The following is a 6,491-nucleotide window of genomic DNA, read 5'->3' as shown; positions in this document are numbered from 1 at the left end:
TTAAGACTGTCTTGCCAGGCGGACCGAAATTCTTCCAGATTGGTAGAACGCCATTTCCTTTCTATTTTCCGTGAAGCTTGCTTTAATTTGCGGGTTTGAGGAGTATACCATGGAGCTAACCTCCTCTGTTTAATTTTCTTCTTTTTTAGGGGAGCAACAGAGTCAAGTGTCATACGCAATGATCCTGTAGCACTATCAACCAGGAAGTCAATCTGGGAGGGACTAACATTAGCATAAGACTCCTCTGTTGTATTGAGACATGGCATTGAATTAAATACTGATGGGATCATATCCTTAAATTTAGCTACAGCACTATCAGACAGGAGTCTGGTATAAGAATTTTTGCCTACTGGCTGGTAGTCTGGTAATATGAATTCGAAAGTTATTAAATGATGGTCTGATAAAAGAGGATTCTGTGAGGAGACTATTAAGTCTTCGATTTCAATGCCATATGTCAGAACAAGGTCGAGGGTGTGGTTAAAACAGTGAGTCGGTTCATGTACATTCTGGCGGAAGCCACCTGAGTCTAATACTGAGATAAACGCAGTGCTAAGGCTGTCATTATCAACGTCGACATGTACATTAAAGTCACCTACAATAATTACTTTATCTGCTTCAAGAACTAAACTTGATAGAAACTCCGAGAACTCAGCTATAAATTCGGAGTAAGGACCAGGAGAGCGGTATACTACAACAAATAAAAGTGGCTGCACTGTTTTCCATTTCTCATGAGAAAGAGTGAGAACAAGGCTTTCAAATGAGTTATAGTCGAGTTTAGGTTTAGGGTTGATTAAAAAGGCTTGAGTCAAAAATGGCTGCAACTCCACCTCCTCTGCCGCTGCCTCGAGGAATGTGGGTATTAATATGGCTCGGAGGAGTAGCTTCATTTAGGCTCACATACTCTTCAGGACACAGCCAGGTTTCAGTCAGACAAAATAAATCAACATTATGGTCTGATATTAACTCATTTACTAGAACAGCTTTAGAGGACAGAGATCTGATGTTAAGGAGTCCTCATTTAATTCTCCTATCTTGTTGTACTATTGCAGAGGTTGTTCTAATTTTAATTAGATTCTTATGTTTAACTCCTCTTCTCTGTACTTTTGGTTTACTTAGTTTACGTGGTCGGGGGGCAGACACAGTCTCTATGGAGTGTTGGGTGGGTAACTGCTCTAATGGAGGCACAGAGAAGCGTGTAGGACTACAGCTCTGCCTCCTGGTCTCAACTCTGAGTTGTCAGGGGTTAGGTTCATGAATAAAATCGGTCAGATTTTTAGAGATGAGAGCTGCTCCCTTCAAAGTGGGATGGATGCCGTCTCTCCTAATCAGACCAGGTCTTCCCCAGAAAGTCTGCCAATTATCAATGAAGCCCACACCGTTTGCTGGACACCACCTCGACAGCCAGCAATTGAACGATGACATGCGGCTAAACATGTCATCACTGGTCAGATTTGGCAGGGGTCCAGAGAAAACTACGGAGTCCGACATCGTTTTAGCATATGTACACACCAGGGGGGAACCTTCAGGGCCTTCTAGGCCTTCAGAGAAGGCCTTAAAAAATCTGGACCAAAAAATATAAGTATTAAATTATTATATATAATCTATCTAATTTAATTTAATACAATACATTGATACATTTTCTCTAATCTATGTTCTAAAGTGAAGTTTACTGTCAAGTTCACATCAGCAATGAAAGGGTTACTGTCCTGAAACATATTATCCAATCAGAATCTTCCGTCTCTATCAAAGCCCGGTTAGCTGGCTCATTAATTGGTTAGGACTTCATGAATCCAGGGGAAGGCCAAGCTATGTGTTTTGGTTTGGAGAGTGATGGGAAAATTGACCAATCACGGTTTGATTTTAAGTGGGCGGGACAAAAACAAAAGATCATAGGCCTTCGTGAAGTCCGAAAGGCGGGCAGAGTGGTGAGAGCGGTGAGAGACAATTAAATGGCGGAAGACGAGAACGAAGTTGTGGCTAGCTTGTTAGCATCGCCTTTTTCAAGGCGGCCTTTCCTCTGTGGAGCGCTCTTTCTCGGCTCTGAAGCGCATCAAGACGCACGCCAGAAACAGTACTGGACAGGATCGCCTGGGAGCTTTGGCACTGATGTCCATAGAAAAAGGACTTCTTTTGGAGCTCAAGTCAAAGGACAAACTTTATGACGCTGCCATCACCCACTTCACAAAGAAAGACCGACGAATGGACTTCGTTTTCATGTATGGTAGGCCTATGTTGCAAGCCACCTTGATTATTATTTCAAGTGATTAATTCGGGCCAAGTGGACATTCAGTAATTTGTATTTATTGCGGAGGTTGTCTGTAAAAAAATCCAGCGCAATTTGCGCCTTTAATTCCTTTGCCTTTAATTCAATATGTAAACTTATCGAACTTATCAGAAGTGTGTGGTTGGACTTTTGTTTTTTAGAGGGTTTTTATTCCCCCCCATGGCTCCCCCCTTTCTGTCCCTTTCCGAGAATTAAGGAGGTGTAGTGGAACCTATGAAAATTGTGACTTTTGACATAAGTATTCATTGCGCTGTGCGTAATTGCGCATGGAGAGGTATTTGCACTTCAATTCAACTTTAAAAAAAACTCCAGCTACCAGCTTTGTGTAACTTTTTCTATATTGTGCATTTGAAATTGTATAGTTTGACGATGCTCGTGAATTTATTTGTCATTGTGTGTATGGCTTGCTGTGCGCCGTGATTTATAGCGCTGTCCATGGTGATGAAGCCTCGGTGTCGGTGTCAGCAGTGTCACATTCTGGGTTACCTCATTTTATATTTCCAGATTTTGGCTTATGTTTATTTAATGTAGCCTCCAGTTTTATGAAGGTACTGTTGAGAATGTTTCTTGTTGCGGAGAATATTATTGATGTTATGGTCTATTTGTTTACATTCTTGTCATCGTTAATTAAAGGATTGCAGTTGTTGAACGCTTACAATTCATCGTACTGTTTCTTTTTTTCCGCGATGATTTCTTTTCTTGGCAGTGAGGGCAGAGGTGAAGGCCCAGCTGTAGTGCTCACAGTTCGCCACTGGTACACACCGATTCCACATTAATTTTAGTGACCTCCGATTGGCGTAACCGGGTGTCATTACCGCCGACGTGAATAACAATCTTACGGTATTTACGCTTATCCTTAGCCAGCAGTTTCAAATTTGATTCGACGTCGCCCGCTCTGGCCCCCGGCAGGCATTTGACTATGGTCGCTGGTGTCGCTAACTTCACATTTCTCAAAATGGAGCTGCCAATAATCAGAGTTGGTTTCTCAGCGGGTGTGTCGCCGAGTGGGGAGAACCTGTTAGAAACATGAAGCGGTTGGTGGTGACCTGTGGGCTTCAGCTTGGGACTATGCTTCCTTCGAACAGTCACCCAGCCTCCCTGGTTTCCCGGCTGCTCGGGAGCTGTCGAAGGACGGCTAGCCGGAGCTGCACTTGGTCGGTCCGCACCGGCTACGGGGGCCTGGCTAACTATAGCTAATGGTTTTGTTTCCATGGTGCGGAGCTGAGCTTCCAATTCACTAAGCCTCGCCTCCAACTCACCAAATAAACTACATTTATTACACGTACCAGTATCACTAAAGGAGGCAGAGGAGTAGCTAAACATGTGACACACCAAGCAGGAGAGAGCTGGAGAGGGACAGAGAGAAGCCATCGCTAGCTGCTAGGCTAAACTGGTATAGCTAGCAGAGCAGACAAGCGTGTAGACAAATAAAATTGACGGTCGCTAAATAAACAGACTCAGAGGAACAAGAGCGACAAACGCACACTACTCGTAAGGCAGCAACCAGAAACAGGAAGTGAGACGATACGCTTACCTCAGCACCATAATATATAGTGGGTTCCATTAAGGTTTGTTCATTAAATGTGAGGGGAATGAGGAACCCTGTTAAGAGAAGGGTTGTTTTTGATTTTGTAAGCGATCAGTGTATCTCCATCTGTTTGTTGCAGGAGGTTCACTTGCGGGATAGCAGGGATGTTGGGGTTTTTACAAGGGAGTTGTGGGAAGTCAGGGAAGTCAGTTTGGAGCATAGACGGTGTCCACTCTACAGGGGTTGGGATTTTGTTTGGTATTAAAGAAATCAGTGTAGATGATACTTTTGTTATTGTGCTGGGGAGGATCATGGGTGCAGATTTTGCATTAGGCATGTGCAAACCGAGAGTAATTGTGGTGTACAGCCCACAAACTCCACCAGAAATGAAGGAAGCTTTTGAGTTAGTGCAGCTGCACCTTGCCACAAATAGGCAGGTGATTATAGGTGGTGATTTTAATGTGGAGTTGGGCAAAGGGGGTGACACAAGCGATACATCTCATAGCTTATGGCCGGTCATGGTCTGGTGGACGGGGGAAAGAGGGTCAGTACACTCATGGACAGTCCCACCTGGCGTAACTCACGGAGCATAGCCAGACACTTGGATTATTTGTTTTTTACTAGATCTTTGGTTTTGTCAGTGGGCAGACTACTCCCGGTCTTTTTTCTGGTCATGACTGTTTATTGCTTGAGGTGTGCTCATGCATACCGGCTTTTGGACCGGGGTTTTGGCGTCTCAACACTAGTGTACTGGACAAGGATGTTTTCAGGCAGACTTTCCATTTGTTTTTCAATAGTTTAGTGGAACTAAGATCAATGTGCACTGGAGTGATTGAGTGGTGGGAAATTGCCAAAGAGAGGATTAAGGAATTTTGCTTGATGTACTGTAAAAGGAAGATGAGGTGTGCACAGGGGGTGGTATGTCACCTTCAGAGCCTGCTCAAACTTGAGTGTGCTGAGGCAAATAGTGGTGGTTCTGTGTCTCAGCAGGCTTGTGACTCCTTGAAGGCACAGCTCAGGGACATCTTTGAGAACAGAGCCCGAGCATACATATTGTGGTCACACTGGGAATATATGGAGAATGCAGAGACATGTTCTGCTGGGTTTTTTGGTACAGTGCAAGCTGGCCGGAGAAAACAGGTAGTGACTGGACTGAGAGACAAACACAGTGTGTCAGAGGCGGGAGGGATGTTGCGTGTTGCCACTGAGCACTACAGTGCCAGCTTCATGGAAAAAGAGGTGGATATAGAGGGAGGGGAGGTCTTCTTAGACTTCCTGATGCAACGGGTGCCAGGGGACATAGCACAGGCTTTGGAAGCCCTGCTTACCCTCCATGAGCTTGAGGGGGCTCTCAAAACAATGAACAAGCGGAAAGTACCTGGCATTGACGGACTCCCAGTTGAGTTCTAAGTTAAGTTTTGGGACATTCTTGGGCCAGTGGTGTTAGAGGTGCTGTCCTCAGTGCTCTCAACCAGAGCCACGGGTGGGTCCATGGCCACAGGGGTGTTATCCCTCCTGTATAAGAAAGGGGATCGCACTGACCTTCGTAACTGGCGGCCGCTGACCATGCTGTGTGTTGATTATAAACTCCTGGCAAAGGTCTTGGCCACTCGTATGGGCATGGCACTTCCACATCTAGTCCATATGGACCAGACATGCGGAGTGGCAGGGCGCTCAGCAAGGTGGAACCTACAGCTCATACGGGATGTTGTGGCATGGACAGAGGACAGGGACCTGCCGCTTATGGTGGTCGTCCTAGATCAGGAAAAAGCCTTTGACAGAGTTAATTGTGGTTTTATGTTTAGGGTGTTAGAGAGGTTAGGTTTGGAGAGTGTTAGAGAGGTTAGGTGAAGATAGGTTTGGGTAGAAGCGTTAGGTTTTGATCAGGGTTTTGTAGGGTGGTTGCACACTGTATACTGGAGTGGGGAGCAGGGCTTCAGTCAATGGTCATCTGGGCGAAGTGTTCAGTTTGCACTCTGGTGTAAGACAGGGGTGTCCGCTTTCACCTTTGCTTTACATCCTGTACATGGAGCCCCTGGCAGCAGCCATTCAGGCTGACCAGTGTGTGAAAGGTTTCTTGGTGCCTGGCAGCGGCGGCCTCAGGGTCAAGCTGTCTCAGTACGCTGATGACACCACTCTGCTGCTGGACAGTGATGCATGCCTCATGCGATTACTGGAGGTTTTCAGGAAATTTGGTCAGGCGGCTGGCGCTAAAATTAACTATGCCAAATCCTCAGTTAAGTTTTTTGGGCAGTGGAAAGGGAGGGTGGATGTGCCAGGGGGACTGTCACTCTGCACAGGACCCCTGAAGGTACTGGGGGTCTGCTTTGAGACAGCCTACAGTGCCACAGTCAACTGGACCAGGTGCTTATTGGCGATCCAGAAGAAGCTCCAACTATGGAAGAGCAGGCACCTAACTTCGATGAAAGTGCTTGAAAGAAGACATTTTGCCTACCCTCTAATACTTGGCAAATGTGACCCGTCACGAGAAAATCAGCAAGAAGTCGGCTCGGCGCAAATTGTGTAAACAATGAAAAATCGATTTTTTTTTTTAAATGAGTGATTTTCGTTTTTTTGCAGAATATGTAAGTTGAAATCATGAAGAAGCCACCCCATGTTTCAAATGACAGTATTGGGGGCCTTAAAACCATAAATTTTGTATTTGAACTTGGGTTGTTT

The sequence above is a fragment of the Chaetodon trifascialis genome, chromosome 11 (genome assembly GCF_039877785.1).
Source record: "Chaetodon trifascialis isolate fChaTrf1 chromosome 11, fChaTrf1.hap1, whole genome shotgun sequence".
Classification (NCBI taxonomy): domain Eukaryota; kingdom Metazoa; phylum Chordata; class Actinopteri; order Chaetodontiformes; family Chaetodontidae; genus Chaetodon; species Chaetodon trifascialis.
This window is presented reverse-complemented; position numbering follows the sequence as displayed.